Source organism: Marmota marmota, unplaced genomic scaffold (assembly GCF_001458135.2).
Source record: "Marmota marmota marmota unplaced genomic scaffold, marMar, whole genome shotgun sequence".
Taxonomy (NCBI): Eukaryota; Metazoa; Chordata; class Mammalia; order Rodentia; family Sciuridae; genus Marmota; species Marmota marmota.
This window is the reverse complement of record NW_025999862.1, coordinates 6,550,251-6,574,066: the sequence shown is the minus strand read 5'-3', so window position 1 is coordinate 6,574,066 and position 23,816 is coordinate 6,550,251. Positions and strand designations below refer to the sequence as shown.

Here is a 23,816-nt window from a genome sequence, read left to right as displayed (position 1 = left end):
ATATATATATATATATATGAATTGTAATGTATGTCTTGATGTCTGGCAAATTTAAATCTTCCTTAAAATAAATCTGGAATGTTCTAATTTCTACTGGTGTCAAAATTTTAAGTTAATTCAAATGTAATGTCATGCATCATATTTGTTAGAATATATTCTAATTATACTAATGATACATTTCATAAGGTAGAAACATAAAAGAACTTAACCTGCAATCAGACTATGTCTGTCTCTGTATATCTATATATAAGTATAGCTAGATAAATTTTATAGGACCATTGAATATAAATTAGTAAATAATAACTGTATAAATTTATAAATTATGTGTATAAAAATGAGCACATAGGTAAAATCATAAGGATGTCTGCATATTTTGTACATATAAATATATTCAGGTGTGTGTGTGTATATATATATGAATATATATATATATATATATATGTATATATGTATATATATACATATATGTGTGTGTGTCTGTGTGTACACAGACCATTATATGAAAAGAATAAAAACACTATGGGCAAGATTTATTAATGCAGCCCTCCCAAATTTGTATACTGCCTACTGAGATATTATTATCCTTTGCAGAGTAAACTTACTCTGTTTAGCATGATATCACTTTTTGGATATGTTGTATTCTTAATGTATGCAAACTGCATCTTCCTTTTGCAATTTAGAATGTAGGATAGGTAAAAAAATAAATCTATATTACTAAACTACCATTTTTAAAATCTCATCACCTAGAACATTACTTCTTGTCAAATAAAAAAGAATCCTGCCAGGTATGGTGGTGCAGACCTGTAATCCCAGTGGCTCAGGTAACTGAAGTAGGAGGATTGCAAGTTCAAAGCTACCCTCAGCAACTTAGCCAGACCCTAAGCAACTAAATGAGAACGTTATTTCAAAATAAAAAAAAGGACTGGGGATGTGGCTTAGTGGTTAAGTGTCTCTGCATTCAATTCCTGCTACTAATAAAATTTAAAAAATTAAATTTAAAAAAAATCTTGAAGTATAAATGATCTGATAATATGAAGAACATAAAACTTCATGAGACTGTCCATGCAATTATATCATCAAAAAGGAATGTCAGGGCTGGACATGTAGCTCAATAGTATGGAGCTTGCCTAATATGTGCAAGACCCTGTGTTCAATAACCAGCACCACAAACTAGCAAACAGAAAGGAATTTTAGATATATTATTGTAGTATAATGAATGTACAGAGTTCTAAGGAGGAACATTTTGAAAATGATGAATCATGTTAGTAGAACTTGTTTATTAGATGATTCACATCTTCATATTTTAGATGCTGGTGTTTCAGACACCTACAGATGGAAAAATAAGGAGAAATCACAAAAAAACATTTGCAATACTCTGGATACTAGGTACAATATAATGAAAACATACTTTATGGAATCAATAGTATGCAATGGTAAAAGAGCTTACCTATATGAACGAAAGGAATTAAAAGCATAGTCAATGAAACATTCAAATAATAAAGATCAAAAATCAGCATCAATTGTCATTTATTATCAATTTATTATGAGCCTAACATAGGGTCTAAAATAACTTGATGTCTATGAAAATCTCAGGATTAATTAATCATGCCTTAATTCTAACATAAGCCTTTTCCTTTAAATTTCTTACCTTAATGTTTGAGACACATTAAATGCTCCATAAATGATAACGTTTTTGTTCAATAGGAAAATTGTCAAAATATATTTACATGTCTAGCACTTAAATTTGCTTTCATTTTATTATTTGTTTTTCTTTGAAGAATCAAAATAAGCTTCATGAGACACAGTTTTTAATTAATGAGCTTTACAAGATCTCATCTTTAGCATCTGAAAGTACTTGGTGCTGTTTTTCTCACAGGAAATGTGCCCTATGCAACGTGTTAAAAGAACAGTAACTTTTACTACCGCTGGCATATGGCAAGGCACATAAATGAAGACACAGCTCAGTACTTTCAAAATCAAAAGTAATATGCAAGCATGTTAAGTAAATTATAAGCTATCAACCCATTAAACTACCTCCAATGTAGAAATGAGTTTTCCTCCATCTTGACTACTGGTCATTATCATTTTCTGCATTCTCATATAAAGTGTTCAAACATTCAAAAATACCTAGCTATGGAGAGCTGGGCTATTTTGCACTCTAAGGGTTAATAAATCTGTAATGCTAAATCTAATAAATAATTTTGAGGTATACAATAGCATATTATGGAAAATAATTCACTAGTCTCATAATAAAGTAAAAACTACTCAAGAAGAGGTCTGGTTAAGTATATTTCAAGTTCTGTTCCTTGGGATGCCACTGATTCCCTATATGACCTTGAGGAAGTCACTTAATCCTCCTGTCTAAGTTTCCCCAGATACAAAATGACAATAATTGCAACTGCTACCTACCTGCCATGTAGGGAGCAGAGTTGATTATTGGATAACATTGAGACTGACCCTGTCACGGACAGGGAACTCATTGGTTGCACTCGATTTCCTTAATAACATTCCAACTCACTTGGTGAATTACAATCAGTAGACTTTTATCTCTGATAGATAAGGGTCAAAAGTTGGGCAGTAGTTTGTGAAATTAAAAGTTCTAGAGAATTTTAGTCTTTTTTTAACTGGGGAACAACAACAATGAAACATTAAATTACACCTTTACTGAAAGTTTTAAGTGTTTCCATGAATAATTTATTAAGTGCTATCATCAATTTCAATCACTTAGAAATTTTCAAAATAAGACTAAAGAGAATAACTGATATTTGCGGATTCTGGGTGAAATTCCTTGATTGAATTATTTTGTGCATGATAAGAAAAGAAACTGAGGGACAAAGCCAAAGACAAATCAGTTTTAATAGAATCTCTGGCATCTGTGGCCAGGTGGCTCTATATCTGGACTCCTGCTCAGAATTCTGATATGTATTAGCTGTCAAAGGGTTTGTGAATCATTGCCTTTTGAATGAAATTGCATTGTGTATCTAGTAAATTTCAAATCTGTTTCCAGAAACAATGAAAATAGAAATAAATATACATTCCAGACACTTCCTAGGTACCAAATATCTATTTCACTTTCAATAATCACAGCAGCCTTATGAGGTAGGTGTCATAATTATTTACATTTTATCAATGGGAAAATTGTCTCCAAAAGATTAACCAATTCAATGAATATTATGTTACTCAATGGTTGAACCAGGCTGCAAACCAGAAAATCTTGGTAAGAAGTCTTGTTCTACCATCATAACAACAAAACCTGAGGAATATTGTCCTCCATATACAAAAATATCCACATCTTCCTTGATGATATTTCTCTATCATTTTTCATCTCAAATGCAATTGTTCTGCAAAACATAATAATTTATTTTGAGAAACAAATTTTCCTCATCTGTCATAAAATCTCCAGCTCTGATCTTTTTTTCCTGAGTCAACACAATACTACAAATAACCTGATCACAGAATGATGAAAATCAAACTCAGTCTAACAATATAACCTCTTGATTTTTATACTTCTTAGAGAGAATTCTTCTACTCAATCTTAAAATTTCATTTTAAAGCCAGGTACTGTGACACATACCCATAATCCCAGCAGCTCAGGGGGCTGAGGCAGGAGGAACACAAGTTCAAAGCCAGCCTCAGAAATGGCAGGTCACTAATCAACTCAGTGAGACCCTGTCTCTAAATAAAATACAAAATAGGGCTGGGGATGTAGCTCAGTAGTCAAATGCTCCTGAGTTCAATTCCCCCCAAAAAAATTCATTAAAAAATTCATTTATCCAGTAAGATTGGCAGCCATTATGAAGTCAAATAACAACAAGTGCTGGCGAGGATGTGGGGAAAAGGGTACACTTGTTCATTGCTGGTGGGACTGCAGATTGGTGTGGCCAATTTGGAAAGCAGTATGGAGATTCCTTGGAAAGCTGGGAATGGAACCACCATTTGACCCAGATATCCCCCTTCTCGGACTATTCCCTAAAGACCTTAAAAGAGCATACTATAGGGATACTGCTACATCGATGTTCATAGCAGCACAATTCACAATAGCTAGACTGTGGAACCAACCTAGATGCCCTTCAATAGATGAATGGATAAAAAAAATGTGGCAGTTATACACAATGGAGTATTACTTGGCACTGAAAAATGACAAAATCATGGCATTTGCAGGGAAATGGATGGCACTAGAGCAGATTATGCTAAGTGAAGCTAGCCAATCCCTAAAAAACAAATGCCAAATGTCATCTTTGATATAAAGAGAGCAACTAAGAACAGAGCAGGGAGGAAGAGCATGAGAAGAAGATTAACATTAAACAGGGACGAGAGGTGGGAGAGAAAGGGAGAGAGAAGGGAAATTGCATGGAAATGGAAGGAGCCTCTCATTGTTATACAAAATTACATATAAGAGGAAGTGAGGGGAAGGGGAAAAAACAAGGGAGAGAAATGAATTACAGTAGATGGGGTAGAGAGAGAAGATGGGAAGGGAGGGGAGGGAAGGGGGGATAGTAGAGGATAGGAAAGGCAGCAGAATACAACAGACACTAGTATGGCAGTATGTAAAAACATGGATGTGTAACTGATGTGATTCTGCAATCTGTATATGGGGTAAAATTGGGAGTTCATAACCCACTTGAATCAAATGTATGAAATATGATATGTCAAGAACTATGTAATGTTTTGAACAACTAATAATAAAAAAATAAAAATAAATTAAAAAAAATAAAAAATTCATTTTAAAAATCCCCCTTTATTTATGCCATTATGATAGGGGCAGATTTTGTTACTTTCATGTTGTCTATCTCCTTCTATGTCCATTTTTACTTTCCAAGTTCTCACCTTAATTTCCTCTATGATTCTCAATCCCTTTGCCTCGTTATTGCTTAATTCTATCTTTCTGAATTTGATGGAAATGGCCAATTCTTCAGCTACAGTGTTCATCCATGTCTTTTACCAAATAAAAATATCTATTATATAATCTTACAGTAGAAAATTCATACGGAAAAAATGACCAAAACATAAATATACAGTTAGAACTATTTTCACAAACTGAGCAAATCCTAACACCCAAATCAAGAAAAAAAAAAGATAAAAAGACAATTCGCAAAAAATGAACCTCCTTCTCTCTTCTTTCAGTTAAGTATCTCCTAAGAATAATAATTACCTTGATTTCCAAAACTAAGGATTTTCTGATATGTTCCCTTCTATGTTCATCATTTATATATTTGACATTCAACTCTACTGTTGCATGAGCAAAGAATAAGCAGGATATAACTATACACAATAGTACACTGCCATAGGATATAGTTAGATTCTACTTATCCTTATGACTCTTTGCAGATTTTTTTATGCTACAGAATATAACATATATCTGGCTGTATTTTATTTTCTATAAATGATCTTGTGGAAACTATTACATTTTGGCTATTATGAACAGTACAAATTCCTGGACTATATGGGCATATTTCTCTTGAATCTATACTTAGGAGTAGAATTACAATGTCCCAAGGATTACCATAAATTTTTATCTCTGCCAGTTTTTAAATCTCATTTTATTTTACTCCGTTCCATGCTTTGTATCGTCCATCTTCCAACTAAACTAAAATGTTGGCTAATGCTGGTAAATATCTTGAGATACAGTCTGTTAATTAATTTGCGCATCTTTTTCCCTTTCTTTCATCTCTGTCAGTTCAATTTCTATACTTAAAGGCCAAATTCATACAGTATGCATTCCTTTCTTCATTTCCAGCTGTGTGTAATTAGTTTTTTAAAAGTTTCAGAACATGTCATCCATTATTTCCTCCAGGCATTCATGTTGTCTTCTCCTGTAGTCTAATCACTTGTGAAAACACATTCATAACTTGCAGGAGAAGAGGTCTCTGAAAGGAGAATTATCAACTTTATTGTATTTTTTTTTTTGTATTCTTCCCCCAAAATATGAGGTTCCTGAAATCACGGACATAATACATGACAGATGTGTGTTTGTGGTTATTAATAGAAATAGTTAAGAGCTAAAGAAAAATAGTGTTTGGGGCTGAGAATTTTATAGTAATGATCTTGCATTTTCTCTACACTGCATAAATGTTAAGCTTCTACTTCTATGAGAATATCATATTCATTTCTCTATGCATTTTCCCATCCACTTTCATATTTGGGTCTTTATTATTTCTCCAAGACTATATTAATATACTTCTGATGCTTTTCACCTTCTTTTATTCTGCCTTTTGGTTTCATTCTATTCATTATGACTGTATAAAATTTTGGTATGCTAAATGATTTTCATTACTTCTTAAAAATGATAAAAAGAAGAAAAAATGTGGCATAATAGAAAAAAAATGTAGAAATTATCATCATTCAGACCTCCATCCAATTTCCAATTCTGACAAGTCTGAGTTATGTAGCAAGTAACTTAACCACCTGGAACCTGTTTCATTGTATATTAAATTATAGTGAATTTGTATAGAGGTTTTGTGAAAACTAGAGTTATGTCTATAAATAAAATTGCCTGGAATATATTAAGGATTTTTGTAAATGGTACTTATGATCAATATAAATATAAATGCCTAACCTGGACTTCAAAAATGTCCACAATACTGAGGGAAAGGTGTAGCTCATATATATCCTGGGGCTACCTCAGAGAGCCTAGGCAAGAACCAAATGATATATTCTGAGAAAATGAAGTCCATAATCAATTGATTCTATAGAAAATTAGATCATTATGTCACCTCATTCTTAAAACCCCCCAAATCCAAGTCACTTATTTTGCAAATAAGGTAAATGACTTTTAAAACAGTATCCAACTGGTCAGCAGCAGATTTGAGGTTTAAATCCATGTGTGTCCATTAAATTTTTCTGATTTCCTTAAGTATAACATTTTTCATAAAAACTTAATCATATAATTTTGCTATTTTCCCTATGCATGAAATTGGATGAAACAGAAATAGTACTGTGCTAAAAAGTAATTCACAATTACTATTTTATAATTTTATGAATTTTAGGAAATTCCTCATTAATTCATATGATTTATGAGTGGGCACATACAATATGTCATATAAAATTGAACGTTTTATAAATTTTAAAAATACATGCATAATGTGTGTGCATTTTGGAAAAGTATTTCTAAGATGATAATTCATATTCTTACCTCCAGATTTTCTCAAATTTAATAGTGGTCTTTATGTGTCTTTTTAAATAATGCCAAAGGCATTTGGGAAAGGCATGTTTTTAATATATAAAAAGCATAAATAGTAGCACATTTTAGAAAATTTGAAGTGCTGATAGCAAAAACTCACCCTAATTTAAAATTTAGAATAAATGAATAAAAAGGTTTATGTATCGATATGTTAAGTATACTAAATTGTTATTTCAAAAGTATTCCCGGAGTCCATTAAGAAAAGTGTCCTATGATATTTTTAAAAAGACTTTAAGAGATTGAAACTGGATTTGGCTTTAATGTATATTTTTTATGTTTTAATGTATTACCTCTAAATCAGATTTATAATTATATTAGCTTTAATGAATTCTCAGTTTCCTCATCTATCACAAAATGATACTTTTAACACACAGTGGTTAATACTAAAAATACTGCTTTTAGTTTTAAAACTTTAAAAGCTTCAGGAACTGAATCAAAACAAAGGGTTAACTATTAAATTATCAGGGTTATTTAATGAATTATCTATGTCCTAATGGTAAAAATTAAGGTAATTAAGATTTATCATGCTTCACACATGTCATTCTAGTAGGCATTTTTGAAAAATTATCCTATTTAAATAATAATAGTATAAAATAGATATTACTGACATTCACATGTCTCAACCATGGAAGTTAATTTCCTGTAGACACATGCATGTCTCCTATAAATGATGAAATCCCTCTCCAATGTTTATTACTGACATTGAAAATAATGATATTGTATTTGTGAACTCAGTTTGTATCTAGGTTTTACAAATAAATAAGTAAATAAAAGGTATAAGACACATTTGGGAAACAAGTAGAGAGACTGGATAATAGGAGGTAATTGTAAATTTCATTCAGTGCCATAATCATATTGTGGATATATAAGAGAATGTCCATTACTTTTTGCTAGGACTGCTGAAATATTTGGAAATAAAATGCTATGATGTTTGAAATTTCTTTGAAGTGATTAAAAAATATAAAATATTTTTATACCTACCCCAAACAGGAGGTTTACTATGCTTTGTCTTCCAAAACTATCATAACAGACCTCAATGATTACTCTGATTTTTAGATATAATTATTTAAAATTATTTATTTCATATACACATTTTATTACCTTGTATCACAATCTTGGTGAGTTTTATTAACATGAGTCAGTTTTTTTTTAAAGACTGATCAATTACTAACATTCACATGTCTCAACCATGGAAGTCAATTTCATATAGACACATGCATGTCTCCTATAAATGATGAAATCCCTCTCCAATGTTTATCATTGACATTGAAAATAGTGATATTGTATTTGTGAACTCAGTTTGTATCAAGGTTTTACAACTTAGGGGCACTAACACTTCTGACTTTGCTCTTCCAACAAAGCAAGGACCAGTTCCAGTTCCTCAATGACATCAAGTACAGCAAGCTTATAAGACTGTACTTGAGCTGTCAGTTCTTTTCACACCTGATTCCTACTTTTGTCATTTACCAAAAGGCATGCTCTATCTTTGAGGCATTCTATTTTAATTTAGACCAGAATTAGTTATTAAACAGTTGTTATTATACCCTCTCTGGTAGATCTATATGGTACCCTAAATTCAACCTTGTAGAACCAAAAGGAGTGTATGTAATCTGTTTTCCACAAGAAGACCTTCAGTTATGTAAAAGCAACCATCAGATGCTATTAATCATAGTCTTCCAACTACTTTATTTATTCCTTCATATATTCCTTTTTTGTAGAACTGTTAATTCTAGACACTTCTTCAAAGGCATATTTTCCAGATGATCAGCATGAGGGGTTTCTTTTGGTGGCACCATACTGAATCATAAAATTAATTCCAGAATTAAGTATACCACTCTAGATGAATTCTGACCAGTCAAGACAATAATAGACTTTTTTGCAGGACACTATGCTTTTACTATTCAAAAGCCCAAAATTGTGCTAGAAATTTTACAACATTCCTAAACACGATTTATTCATACTTAACACTCCAGGTATTATAAAAATCTTATAAAAATAAACTATAACTAAGCCATATCTAAATGCCTGTATATTGAATTTTTAACTCTAAATGTTACAAAGATTTAGACGAATTCAAATTCAATATCATTGTGTTTTCCTTGGATCATTTTTACAGGATATTGATGTACTTTTGTTTTTTAATGCTGCCCAAACTGACAACATCAATAAATATATATTAAAAAGATGGTAAGGAACTCAAGCAACGAGATCTAGAAGCTCATTTGTTTTATTCACCTGTGTGACTCTAAGATGTGATTCAGAGTCTGTTCACTTTTATTTGCATGCAAATAAGTTTAGTTACCTGGATTCCATGCCCCAGTTTAGAATAAATTGGCTGGAAGTAGACAGGAGGTGTGCTAATCTGACCATAAGGATGGAAAAGAAAATCAAAGAGGAGGTAGACCTCTCATAAAATGGAGACTTGTTTGCTTATAAATAATCTTTCCTGCTTGTTTCAGGACATCTTCATTCTAACATTGTATTACAGCATAGTACTGTTATGTTTGGTCATAATAATGATGAGTCATCTGCAGCATCACTACCCAACATTTACTAGTGCCTACTTCACAGTAGTTATATAGCACCAATCTTGTTCCCTGGGAGTTTAAAATATCCCTGTGTTAAAGAGATCAAATTATATTTAGAACTTTGTTTGGAGCTGGTAGGTAAAGATACGTGGAATACACCTTTAAAACTCTTTCCAGAAGACATTTTTAAAAATGTATCTTAAAAAATATAAATAATGCACCTCTACAATAGGTATAAATTGAGAAAGTATTTTCTAATGTTTCCATATTTTTTTTCTCATAGTTTACAATCAATATAATCTTATAGAACATATACATGCATTCATTGTATTTCTGGATATAAATATAGTTAACAGATTGCTCTTCCCATAGTTCATAGGAATCTTAATTTCATTCTTTCTAACACAACTTTAGATAAAACAATGACTTGAGAAATATAGATATAAAATTTTAAATACTCATAGCATTTGTCAATAAATTATGGGTATATATGTATATGTTTTTAAGATTGATTATAGCACCATGATTAATGATCCATATAAATGCATGCTGATCATAGCCCCCTTTACTTAAAAGAAGGTTTAATATTTACATACAAGGATTGTGCAAAATATATACTCTTATATTCTTATTAATATATATTACTTAATGCTCAAAGAAAAATAAACATTTTTTGCATAATATATGACCTATTTATCATTATTTTAGATTTCAAAACAGGTAAAAGAAAAAATTTTATATCAATTTGGAAATTCAACAAATATTTCTCTGCAATTCCTTTATTGGGTATTTTCCCATGTTTCTGTTTACTTGTGATCTGAGACCCAAAGTTAGCTGAATTTCCGATATTTTGAAATTTAAATAAATATGACTCAAACTCCTTATCTTACATTCTTTGAGAATTTCAGATTAACTCAAGAAATTTATACATTTCAGAGGTTTTATGCTCTCACAAGCCATCTTTCTTCTCTGAATTTTTGACCTTACTGATGTATTGCTTTTATTTGAAGCTAATCTTCTGTGATGTCCCTTCACACTCTGTTATAGTGATCCAACATTCTAAAATTCTTAAAAAATCATCCATGTATGTGATTTATGAATATGGAAATATATGAAAATATTTAAAGGTAACAGGGATTTTACAAAGTGGAATAGAAATGACTTAAACTTGCTATATCTCTGATTTTACCTAAGGATGTACAAAATGGGGTAGAAGGTAGCATGGCTTCCACACTTAATAAAATACGAAAGATCTACCATCATGGCTTATTCCTTAAAATTGATTAGAGGTGTCAAAGAATAGTCACACTAAACAAGTTAGCCATACAAGGTTAAGACTATTGACATAGGGAATGATATTGAACTCAACTCTGTTGAAACAAAAGTTCAGAGAGTTTTTAAGTACTGAGGTGAGCTAGTGGAAAAGAAAGTATCTGAGGACATTAGTAGAAGTTTGGTTCATGTGATTAGACTATTAATGTGTTTACTAATAGGTGTTTTTTGTTTTTATTTTTTAAATTTAGGCTCCAGATTTTCCACAAGATTGGAAATAAAAGCCAAATTTTTCTTTTCTTTTCTTTTTTAAGGTGGCCCTATCTTTCTTGATAATTATGTTTCAAAGGGATGACTCCTTAAGAAAGATACTCCTTGTGAAATTGGCTAAAAGTTGGAAAAATTTACATCTCCAAGGCACAGAGAAAAATCTCTCAATTGTAATTTCTCTAAAGTAAATGCTCTGAGCAAAAGGAAGAGAGAGGTCTAGAGTCAGGGAGAATCTTATGTAAAGTTTTGTTAGACAACCAAAACCTTCACCAAATGACAAAGACAACATTGTCAGAAATGAGACCTAAGAACATCATGAACACCCTGTTTTGATGGACTGAGGATGACATAGTAGTTCTGTGTTATTTTTTCCAAAAATCCACAAATTTTAAATCATGATAAACCAAACCAAATTCAGGGATATTTGATAAGCTAGTCAATCTATGCTGTTCAAAAGTATCAAAGTCATGAAAAGGAATACGGAGGAACTGATAAAGTCTAGAGGAATCTAGATGTGACTACTAAATAAAATTTTGTTGGATTCTGAACTGAATCCTAAAACAGAATAAGAAGATTAGTTGAAAACTGATGACATCTATATAACAAAAAGTCTGTAGTTTAGTTAGAAGTATAGTGCCAATGTTCATTTCTTAGTTTTGTTATATAGATACTGGTAATTCAGGTTAAAATCAGGGAAAACTGGGTGAAAAGCATGTGAAAAAAACTCTGATATTTTTTCTACTTTTAGTAATTCTAAAATTATTTCAAAATTTAAACAATGTAAAATATATCCTAACATTCAAATGTACTTCCATAAATACAGAATAATTTATATTTTGGCAGCTCCATTTTGAAAGTCTCCAACTTCCCATCTTTTTATGTGGCCCCTTCTATCCTTCCCTCTTTTCCCTGTGTGTTCTGCGAGTCCTGCTTTATCTGCAATTTCACTTCTGCAGTTTCAGTTAACCATGGTTAGTTTCAACCTGAAATTACCATGTGAAAATTATCAGAAATAAACAATAAAAAATTCATAAGTTTTAGTGTGAATACCATTCTGAATCGTGTGATGAAATTTCATACTGTCCAGCTCCAAAATGCCCACAATATAAATCATCCTTTTGTCCAGGGTATCCACTACTGTTGGTCACTTAGTAGCCATTTTGGTTCAGATCGGTGGTATCATGGTGTTTGCAGCCTTATTTAACCTCTATTTAATAATGGCTTTAAAACAGAAGAGTAATGATAGATGGTAATCTCTTATTACACCTAGTTTATAAATTAAGCTTTATTATAGGTATTTGTATACAGGAAACAGCATAGGGCCCACTACTAGATGTACTTTCCAATATCTACTAGAATTCATGAAACGTATGATAAGGAGGAGTATTGGGAGCTGCCACATAGGAGATGAACACATACCCTTAGCCTTGAACAGTGGAGGTATGGAACTGGCTTCCTGCCAGTGGAAGCAGGTGGATCTCACCTCTGCTCTGCACTGCAGGGGAATGAAGCTCTGGGAGTGGCCATCACCCAGTGAGACTGGCTGCATGCCCCTGAAGCCTAATCCCTGGCCTCATTTTGGGTTGAACTTCCAGGAATGTCTTTCCCTCAATAAATAGGCATGCTCACTCTCTTTCCAATGGACCCTTAAGGTCAAGAACCATCCTGATTCCTGTAAGCAAAAGGTATTTCTGTGTGTTGTGTGCTTCCTTCGCCATTTTCTTAGTTATTGATGTAGCCAGCTCTTGTGAACACAGCTCAGGTCGCCAGCCTGGCTAGCTTGTGATGGAGGGAGCTATTGTATTTTCTAAGCAAACTTCATAAACATTATCTTATATCTATTCATCCACCAGAGTCTTTTGAAACTATATGTTTTATTTTTCTGAAAAGAGTTTCTTCCCTAAAGGAAAGTATTAAACTGTTAAAAACAATAAGGAGAAAAAAATATATATATTAATATACTTTTTTCTCCTTACTAGATCTCTAGTGAGGAAGTAAAAAGGAGCAAAACCATAAATAAACAAAAAGCCATCAACATCCTAAGATCATAGATAACTAGCAAAGCAAATGAAAATGTTTGCTTGTAAAATGAGAAGCTGTTCAAGTCCACCTAATTTGGTAACAACAGGATTTCTTAAAGAAAATTCTGAGGTATTTTAATACTTGAATTTAATCATCAAATGACCAGCAACTTGTGACTTAGAAGGTGCAAATATGTTCTAAAACTATAATGAAATAAAATATTCAAGATTGTCCCTGCTAAGGGAACTTCATAGGGGTAAGGTAGCTGGAGGATTACCTCCCTTTTGAGCATTCTTCCTAATTATCACTGCCACCACCTCCTTGGTTTCACTTGAGGATCAAAGGGCTTCTGAATAATTCCTACCTAATAAATTGCTTTCTTGTGTAAGAAAGTAAAATTTCTCCCAAAAACCTGTCTCTAGCTAACAGAAGATTGGACTATGTGTAGCAATATTAGAAAAACATTTAATATATTAAAAAAAAAACAGGTACACACTAATATACTCTTGGTCAAGTGTCATCAAAGATTTGACCAGTTGTGTCACACTGGTTATTTTCCATCCTTGTTACACTATGCCAGTTACTGTAAAGCAGGACCAATTTTAATACCCATGTAGGCCCTCAAATGAACAGCATTGTGTCCCAAACATAACTGTAGGTGTTATGATTTGGATAGGTCATGCTCTCCAGAAGCTCCTAAATTAATCCAGGAAGGTGTAGGAGGTGAAATGACTGGATTGTCAGAGCTATACCCTAATCAATCAATCCTAGTTTGAATGGACTAAATGTGGGGTACCTGTAGGAGCATAGCTGGAGGAGGTGGGTCATTAGAGTTGTTCCCTGGGAAGTTTTATCTTCCCGTGGGTCTCTTACCCTTCCTCTCTCTGCCTCCTGACCCCACCATAAGCTAAAGCTAAGTAGGTTTACTCTGCTGGACCCTTCCCGCATAATGTGCTGCCTCATCTTGGAACCAGAGGCATTAAGTAGCTGTCTATAGACTGGGAACTCTGAAACTGTGAGCCCCAAACAAACTTTTTCTCCTCCTCAAATTGTTTTTGTAGGTTGATTTGATCACAGTGATAAAACAGCTGACTAGCACATTAGGTAACCAATCCAACAGAGAATAGGAATTTTTTATTGCTTCCTGAGTACCCACTTCTTCAAACCATTGACATTAACAATGCTACTGAGTCTTCACAAGAGAACAAATAAACGTACAAAATGTAGTTTTCAAGGTTTGGAAAGCCTGTCAGAAAACTATGTAAAAGTATATGAAATGCTGTACAATACTAGAATATTCCCACAATAATGGGTTTTCTGTCCCAATTATATTAAATTTAAATGCTCGCATAATTGCAATACCTTGAAACTTACCTAACACAATGGAATATTATTCAGCTATAAAAAAGAATGACTTTTGAAATTTGCCAGAAAATGGATGGATCCAAAGACTATTATGTTAAGTGACATAAGCCAATCACACACAAAAAAAAAAAGTCAGATTTTCCCTCTGATATATGGATACTAATACACAACAAGGAGCAGGGAGGGGAAGAATACAAGTTCAGTAGATTGGACAAAGGGGAATGAAGGGAAGGGAGCGAGGAAAGGAATGGGAAAAACAGTAGAATGATGCTGACATAACTTTCCTATGTACCTATATAAATATACCACAGTGAATCTCTAGTTCAACCACAAGACTGGGATCCTAATTAGAATAAGATGTAATCCATGTTTATATAAATAAGTCAACTCTGCTGTCATGTATAACTAAAAAGAACAATTAAAAAAAAAATTTAAAAGATAAAATACTAAAAAAACTGAATATGACTTCCCAAATTCCAGATAACCTAAAAAATGCAGACATGCATATTAAGTAAATCAATATAATTGGCAGTACGGGTGGTACCTATGTTGATTTTTCTAAATAAGTATTTTCCTCAATAGGATTTTTGGAATTAAGGAAAAAGAATATTCTTTTAAAAAAGGCCTCATCTGAATTAGTTTCATTTATAGATACACTGAACATTTCTATTTTCTCTAAACTTTCTTAAGTTAAAGATTAATTTAATAATTCTCCAAGTGAGTTATAATCTATTTTCCCAGAGGTAGGTTCATATATTTAACAAAAATATAATTATTAAGGGTGAAAGTCTCAAAATACAGTTCAAATGCACATAGAAAAGATTACAGTTTGTCTCTGCAATGAGTTACCAGTATAATATATTTAGAATATTTTCCTTATTTATAGCATAACATTATAGTTTTATACTTTCTTTTGTGATTTTTTTCTTTAGCAATCAAAAAAACAAAATGAAAGACACTATGAGGGAGTGTCTCTAGAGAGTCATAAGGGTTATATTCTGTTCTGAGAAATAAAAGTTCACAAAAAATAGAAACTTAAGTATTAAAAACACTAGTGTATTATATGTATGCTTATACACTGATTGTAATATTCAAAGAAAGAGCACAAGATTTGATATATACTGAAATTTACTTCTTTATGTATTACATCTCATTTAAAAGATATTTATTCTCTATGCAATGCAAGTAATTATATGTGCACACAAACACACACACACACACACACACACACACACAGGGATACGGGGGATAGAACGGATTGAACCCAGAGGTAATTTACCACTGAGTTACATCCCCAGGCCTATTTATTTAGAGAAAGGGTCTTGCTAAGTTGCTGAGACTAGTCTTTAACTTGAGATCTGCCAGCCTAAGCCTCCTGACTTGTTGGGATTATATGCATGTGACACTGTGCCTTGCTCCTTAATTCCTTTTTTATTTAGTTCCATAAAAATTACTTAACATGGGTTTAATTTACCTTCCATATGTGTGGGTTACTCATTAGTAGATTCAAGCAACCATAGATCAATTGTATTAATCAAATAAAATCACATCTGTACTAAATATGCACAGGCTCTTTTTTCATGTTATTATTTCCTAAACAATATGGTACAGCGACAATTTGTGTGGCATTTAAATTGTATTAGATATTTTAAGTAATCTAGAGATAATTTAAAGCATATAGAAGGATTTATGTACATGATATGGAAATACAATGCTTTTATTAATTAATTAATTTATTTATTTAGGTATAAGGGATTGAACCCAGGGGCCCTCAACCACTGAAAAACATCCCCAGCCCTTTCTATATTTTTTTAGAGATAGGGTCTCGCTGAGTCACTTAGGGCCTCACTAAGTTGCTGAGGGCTAGCTTTGAACTTGCAATCCTCCTGCCTCAGCCTTTCTAACTGCTGGGATTACAGGTGTGCACTACTGCATCCAGCTACAATGCCATTTTAGGTAAGAGACTTGAACATCCACAAACTTTGCTATTCAGAGTCATGCAACTAATCTCCCAGTCCTATGGACAACTGCATTTAAAATCTGGCACAGTTACTGCTTAAGATAAAAACATGTGAGATACCTCTTTGCTACAGAAACAATGAAAATACAGGGTTAACAGTAACCCCTCTCCTATATCAGCAACACTAACAATACACGAAATATTGTATAAGCTCAATCCATATGGTAAGAACACACACCAAAATTAAATAAACAAAACATAATTCTTCTTGTCTTTTGAATGTGAATTTAGTGAGGCAGACATCTGGATTAGAAAGACGCTTAGCAACAGACAAGAGCTTTTCAAGTAAAATTCCATTTGTGAACTGAAAATGAGACTCTCTGCTCAAGAGGCAGCATCTGACACAGAGCCTGACTTAATACAAAGACAGGATACAGATGAAGTTGTGAATCACATGAGTACAAACGGAAAATAAAAGTAAGTTCTCAAATGGTATGCTTACAAAGGTAAAACTCCAGGATACTTGGAGGAATTTCAGAAAGATATATACCATTATGACTGTAGCCTCAATGCAAATAACTCACAAACAAAATCTGTAGTAATTAGAAACATTTTCAAAGTGAAAGATGAGATAGAATGACTTTTGCCAAAGGTTCTTAGGCATATAATTTCACAGGCTTGTGAATTTTTTTTTAAAATGTAGAATAAACATATGTTTGCAAATTATTCTGTTTTCTCAAGTACAGGCATAAAACACACATATTCAAAACAAAAACAAAAGGAAGCTGAAACTTCACTACAAAACATTTACCATCCACTATCACTACCATTATATTAAAAGTAATATTTCAACATCAAAATAATTAGCAAAGACCCAATTAGAGAAGATAAACTTCCTTAAAAAAGAGCAGTACGTACTGTGCTCGGTTTTACCTCTTTCCTCTCCACAAAACACAACCTCTTTCTTACTTAGCAGTCTTTAGGGATTTCTTTGTTTGTCACAACTGGGTTAGGAGGTATATGCTACTGGTATCTACTATAGTCAAAGATGCTGCTAAATAGCATGCAAACATGGGACAACCTCCACAACAAAGAGTTATCTGGCCCCAAATGTGAAGAGTTGAAGAGTTGAGAAGTGGGATTGCAGTGGTGAAGTGCTCCTCTATCACAAAGGAGCCAAGTGAAACAGTGGTCACTAAAATCTATTCTGCAGTTCCATTGCTTTGATGTCAGTGCAACTAGATTATCAGTTTGTATTTGAACTTCAAGATGTTCAAGAGGTGGTGCTATTAATTATTGGAAAGTAAGGGGATGTTTAGCCAGTTTATGTCAGGATTTAATAACATCTACAGAACGATAGAAAACAAATTTCTTCATATAGCAGGGTCAATAACCTACGCCTCATTACATGTTCAGAAATAGTATATATACTTCCTAAAATATAATTTTTTAAAGACTAAGAAAATTGAAGGAACAATAATTGTTTTCTCCAGTCAGCAAAATTATAGACAGTTATTTTTTCCTTAAGTTTATTTAAAACATCAGCTTATAAAAGCATGCATAAACTATAACTACATGAACTGTAACTGAACTTCTTTTCTCTCAGTACTTTCTAGTACTTGAATATTTAGAAAATTGTGTTTTATACATCAAAGATTTTGAAAGCAATATTTCAGTGATTATTTTTGCATGCTACATAAACACATACAAATAGTTCTATAAATATGATTACAATTATGGGATAATACTATATTTTGTGTTCTCCTTTTCAACACCTTACTATATTTTAAAATATCACTGCAAATTCAAATCACCTTCATTTCACCTTATAGTTCTGGTCTCATTTATTTACATATCATCAGTGGCCATCAGGTATTTTTCATTTATGTGTATATATGTATGTAAATAGGTATAAATGTAAATCTCTGTGTATATGAATACACAGTACATAGGTACATGTGCATATATACATATACATACATACACACATGTGTAATACACATATATGAGTATGTATATGCATATATGTGTATATACACATACACATACTGAGTAGGCTATAATGAATATCTTGTTTGCAGTTCTCTAACATATCTGGGGTAAAAATTTGAGAAGACAAAGGAAAAAAAATCATTCATTTATTTATTTTTCCAAGCTTATTTTTTTAATTTTTTTTTATTAATAATTGATTTATATATGACAGAAGAATGCATTACAATTCATATTACACATATTGAGAACAATTTTTCATATCTCTGGTTGTATACAAAGTATATTTAAATTTTTTTTTAGTTGTAGATGGACACAATATCTTTGTTTTATTTATTTATTTGTCTGTTTATTTGTTTGTTTATTTATTTATTTATTTTATATGGTGCTAAGGATTGAACCCAGTGCCTCATGCATGCAAAGCAAGCGCTCAACTGCTGAACTACAACCCTAGAGCAAGAAAATGTATTTTGATAAAGCTTTTAAATGCTTATTGTGCATTTTTCCTTCTAAAAGGCTTATACTAATTCATATTTCCCCAAACTCTATATGAGAGTCAATTTTCTATATAACCTTCCTGATATGAATGTTAGCAATTTATTTTACTTTTTATGGATAGCATTTCACTGTTGTTTTCTTTGCATTTGTAACTCCCAAGAGATGGAACGACTATTTGCTTATTGTAAATGTGTATGCCTTCCGTGAAGGTCTTGTCCAGATTCATGCCCAGTTTTTTTTTTTTTTTTGGCTGACTGTAGGGAGTGGGGTTGGGGAAGTAATTTCTTCTTATTAATTTGTAAAATTCTATTTCTAGGGGTGGGATTGTGGCTCACTGGCAGAGCACTTGCCTTGCATGTATGACGCAATGGATTTGATCCCCAAGACCACATAAAAATAAATAAAGGCATTGCGTCCATCTATATCTAAAAAAAAAAAAAACTATTAAAAATCTATTTCCACAGAAACACCTTCTTATATTATTTGTGATTATCTTCCCAAATTGCCATCTATTTTCAAATAATTTTTCAAATATAGTTTGTGGGGTTTTTTTTTCTTGATGTTCTCAGACATTAAGTTTACCTGCATTTTCCCTTTGTCTTTGTTATCATAAAAGACAGAACTTGTTATCATGAAAGACAGAAAACCCTTTATCATTTCAAGACCATAGTAATAAATGTTTACTCTAATCTACCATATATAGGGTCCTTTCCTCTTTATTGGAATTTAGGGGCTGAAGATTGTGTCAGGCATAGTCTTCAGTTCATTGCACACTACCACTCTTGGTAAGAGAAAGTTCTCCCTGTACCAACCTCAATCTCTCCCTTTCTCTTCAGTCCTCCCTTTCTTCTTCCTTTTGTCATCTCTTTTTCTCTCTCCTCTTATTTCTATGCTTGTTTCTCCATTTCTTCCCTGCAAACTAAAGTATGAATGGTTGTTGGTTTTTAACCCACATTGGTTCACCTTGATCTTAAGAGAGCTCACTGTGCTTTGCATGAGTCCAATTATGATTACCACATTCTAATAAAAAAAAAACACCTAGATTTAGATTTTAATAGAACTAATCATGTGTTAGGAACTTAACTATATTTCTGTCACTCTACTAGACCCTTTATATATACTCTAATTCAGCAATATTGGTACTATCCGAATTCAAATATAAGGAAACTGGCTGGGCGCTGTGGCACATGCCTATAATCCCAGAGGCTCAGGAGGGTGAGGCAAGAGGATCATGAGTTCAAAGCCAGCCTCAGCAATTTTATAGAGGTGCTAAGAAACTCAGTGAGACCCTGCTTCTAACAAAATGCAAATAGGGCTAGAAATGTGGCTCTGTGGTCGAGTGCCCCTCAGTTCAATCCCTGGTAAATACCCTGCACCCCCCCCAAAAAATAAGAGGAAACAAAATATGAGAGAAATAAATATAGTACTAAAATCTTTCGGTCTCTAATAAAAAGAGTCTAGATTCATTCTCTTCCTCAACCCTGTGAGAGATGGTGACTTTAAGGACAGGCACTTTGGGTGCTTCTTGTAAAAATAAGATCAAACAGGACAGAGTTTCTGCTTCTTTTCAGAAATTGTATATGGAAATGAAGCTTCTGTTCTCTATAACATTATTTTAGATAAGTTTATGAAATCTTAGTAACAACAGGATCTAACTTCATCATTTCATAGAACTGCACTAATCTGATGCTACACTCACGGCTGTACAATTGCAAGAAAACCATGGGCAACAGATATAACAACAGCCTTAACAACAAAGAGCAGCCTTTGTTCTCAGCCACCACTTGAAATTGTAGGAGTCTTGTCACATGACTCAAAGGTTACCCAATTATAAATTAAATAGAAACCCATGAAAGGATCCCACATAAAGGACTTTACATGTTGTAGTCAACTTTTTCACTGCTGCAACTAAAAGACTCGACCCGAACAATTTTAGGTGAGAAAACATTTGTTTGAGGGCTCCACAGTTTCAGAGATCTCAATCCATAGAAGTCCAGCACCATTCCTGGGGGCTCCAGGTGAGGCAGAACACCACAGGGGAAGAGTGTGGTGGAGGGAAGTGGCTCACACAATGATCAGAAAGCAGAGAGAGAGAGAAAGATTTCCACTTGTCAAATACAAATATATATCCCAAAGCCACACTCCCAATGACCCACTTCCTCCAGCCACACCCCACCTGCCTCCAGCTGCCAATTAATCCCATTGGGGGGATAATTCACTGATTGGGTTAATTCTCTCACAACCCAATCATTTCCCTTCTGAACCCTCTTTTATTGTCTCACACATGAACTTTTTCGGGACATCTCATATCCAAACCATAATACAATTATAGGTAATTTATTTAGCTGGGCCAATCAGACTGGCTCTCTCCAGAAATTGCTCTGGAAAGCTTGTAGGGGACTAATTAGGAAAGTGAATGTTGCCAACCTGCAAAAAGAACAGATGCCATAAATGTGTATCCATTCAACCAAGAGTATGATGGTACTGATGAAAATGGGTATTCTTTGATCACTTAATGATGTGCTGCTCTTTATCAATACCAACTCTCACAATGACACTATGATGAGAATATCCTATAATTTGAATAGGTACACTTTAAAATAAACAACTGAGACACAGAAAGTTCAACAACTTGTTCAGTGTCAATAGTAAGCAGGACAATCCAGATTCAAATTTAGGCTTCTAACTCCAGAAAACTTATTTTCTTTACAATTATCTCAGAATCAGGAGGCTTGTCTGGCGAATGACTTTTTTTTTTTTTTAAAACAAAAAAAGGTCCTATTTTCCTATAAGTATTTGAGTATTAAGGAACTGATGACTCTACACTGAAGGAAACCCTATGCGCTATGTGCATTCATACTTACACAGGATTTTAACCAAGCCTTAGATACATATAGTGCTACAACCTCTAAAGTCTATGTATAAGAAATACATAAGGAGGAAGATGGCGGCGAGGGGAGTGCATTGCCCCCGTGTGCTGCTTCACTGTGTGGGAGTATGACAAGTCAGGACGGCTAAAGGCTATCTTGTTAGGAATTTCCAGCAATAGTGGGGTGCTCCGGAACCTGGAGGAAGGATTTCCATCGCACGAGGATCGGCTACGGGGACTCAAACGCGAGAGGTTTGTCGCACGGAGGGTAACACTGCTTATTCAGCAAATCGCCCCGCGGCTAGAGTCTGCAGCGCACGCTGGGAAACGAGGAGATAGCGACACAGGAATACAGCACTGCAGTTTCTGCCAGCAGTGCAAGAACCGTAGTCAGGGCTGAATTCTGGGTTCGAGACGGGGGAAGGAAGCGGTCCATCTCGGTTCTCCACACCGGTCAGACCACAGAGGAGGCCAGCGGCCACCATGTTGGAAAGCTGACGTCACCATCCTTGTTTTCGACTGACCACAGCTCATTCAGCCATAGAACAGGTAATTTCAGGCTGCCATTCGCCTGCGGCTTGCAGACAGATTGCTGGGGCTCAGTGCCTGGGTGCTTCTTAGAACCTGCTCTTATCGGAGCGAGCACCGAGCGCAGGGTGGCCGAGTTCCGGCTCCCGGAACCGCCCTGGCCCAGGGCTAGGAGCCCGCGGAAACTGCTTCTCGGTCCGGGTCCTGCTGAGGGCCGGTCAGGACTCACCCGTTGCTTTGGTTGCCCGGCAAGGGGAACGAAATGCTGCCATTCGCATAGGATACCAACATGGCAGAGATCTGATGTCAGCAGAAAGCGGCGGAGGAGAGAACTTCATCAATACCAGCGGTGACATAAGCAGTTGGTCTCCTGGTAGGGGGGGTGAGGCACAGTCACCCGAGTCTCCTCAATTTGTCGTTGAGCCAGAGGGGAGAAGCCGGGCCGCCGCCAGCGCCCGGAGCAGGCCCAGCGGCTCGCCAGCGTGGTGACCGCGTGACCCCAATTGGAGAGGGGGCGGAGCGGAGCCGCCACTCGCACCCGCAAGGTGGGCAGACCCGCGACCCAGTGGTACATGGGCGTGGTAGGAGGGGCAGGGCAGAGCCGCCGTTCGCGCTTGCAAGGTAAACAGACCTGTGACAGCCGGGCGGGTCAGGCCCAGTGGCCTGCCAGTGTGGTACACATGTCACCCCAACTGGAGTAGGGGCAGAGCAGATCCTTCTCCCACGCCCGGATCAGGCCCTGCCGGTGTGGTGGTCACGTGACCCCAATTGGAGTGGGGGCGGAGCGGAACCGCCACCCGTGCCCGCAGGGTGAGCAGACCAGTGATCAAACTGCAGATCAGGCCCAGGGGTCCGCAGGCGTGGTAGGAGGGGCAGGGCAGATCCGCCGCCCGCGCCTCCAAGGTAGGCAGACCTACAACAGACCGGCGGATCAGGCCCAGGAGCCTGCCGGCGTGGTACAAACACCACCCTAATTGGAGTAGTGGCAGAGCAGAGTCGCCGCCCGTGCCAGGAACAGGCCCAGCGTCCTGCAGGCGGGGTAGTCACGACACCCCAATTGGAGTAGGGGCAGAGCAGAGCCTCCACCCGTGCCCGAAAGGTGGGCAGATCTGCGACCGACCAGCGGGACAGGCCCAGTGGCCTGCCGGTACGACAGACACGTCACCCCATTTGGAGTAGGGGCAGAGTAGAGCCGCCGCCCGCGCCTGCAGGGTAGGCAAACCTGCAACCGACCGGCGGATCAGGCCCGGTGGCCTGCCGGCGTGGTACACTCGTCACCCCAATTGGAGTAGGGGCAGAACAGAGCCGCCGCCAGCTCCCAGAACAGGCCCAGTG

The 23,816-nt window shown here is 35.2% G+C and overlaps 1 protein-coding gene across 5 annotated transcripts in view; it reads right to left on the bottom strand.

The window, feature by feature from the left end:
- Ctnna3 (catenin alpha 3) overlaps positions 1-23,816 on the bottom strand; it is a 1,666,222-nt gene that overhangs the window by 130,874 nt on the left and 1,511,532 nt on the right. The gene's annotated exons all lie outside the window — the stretch shown is intronic.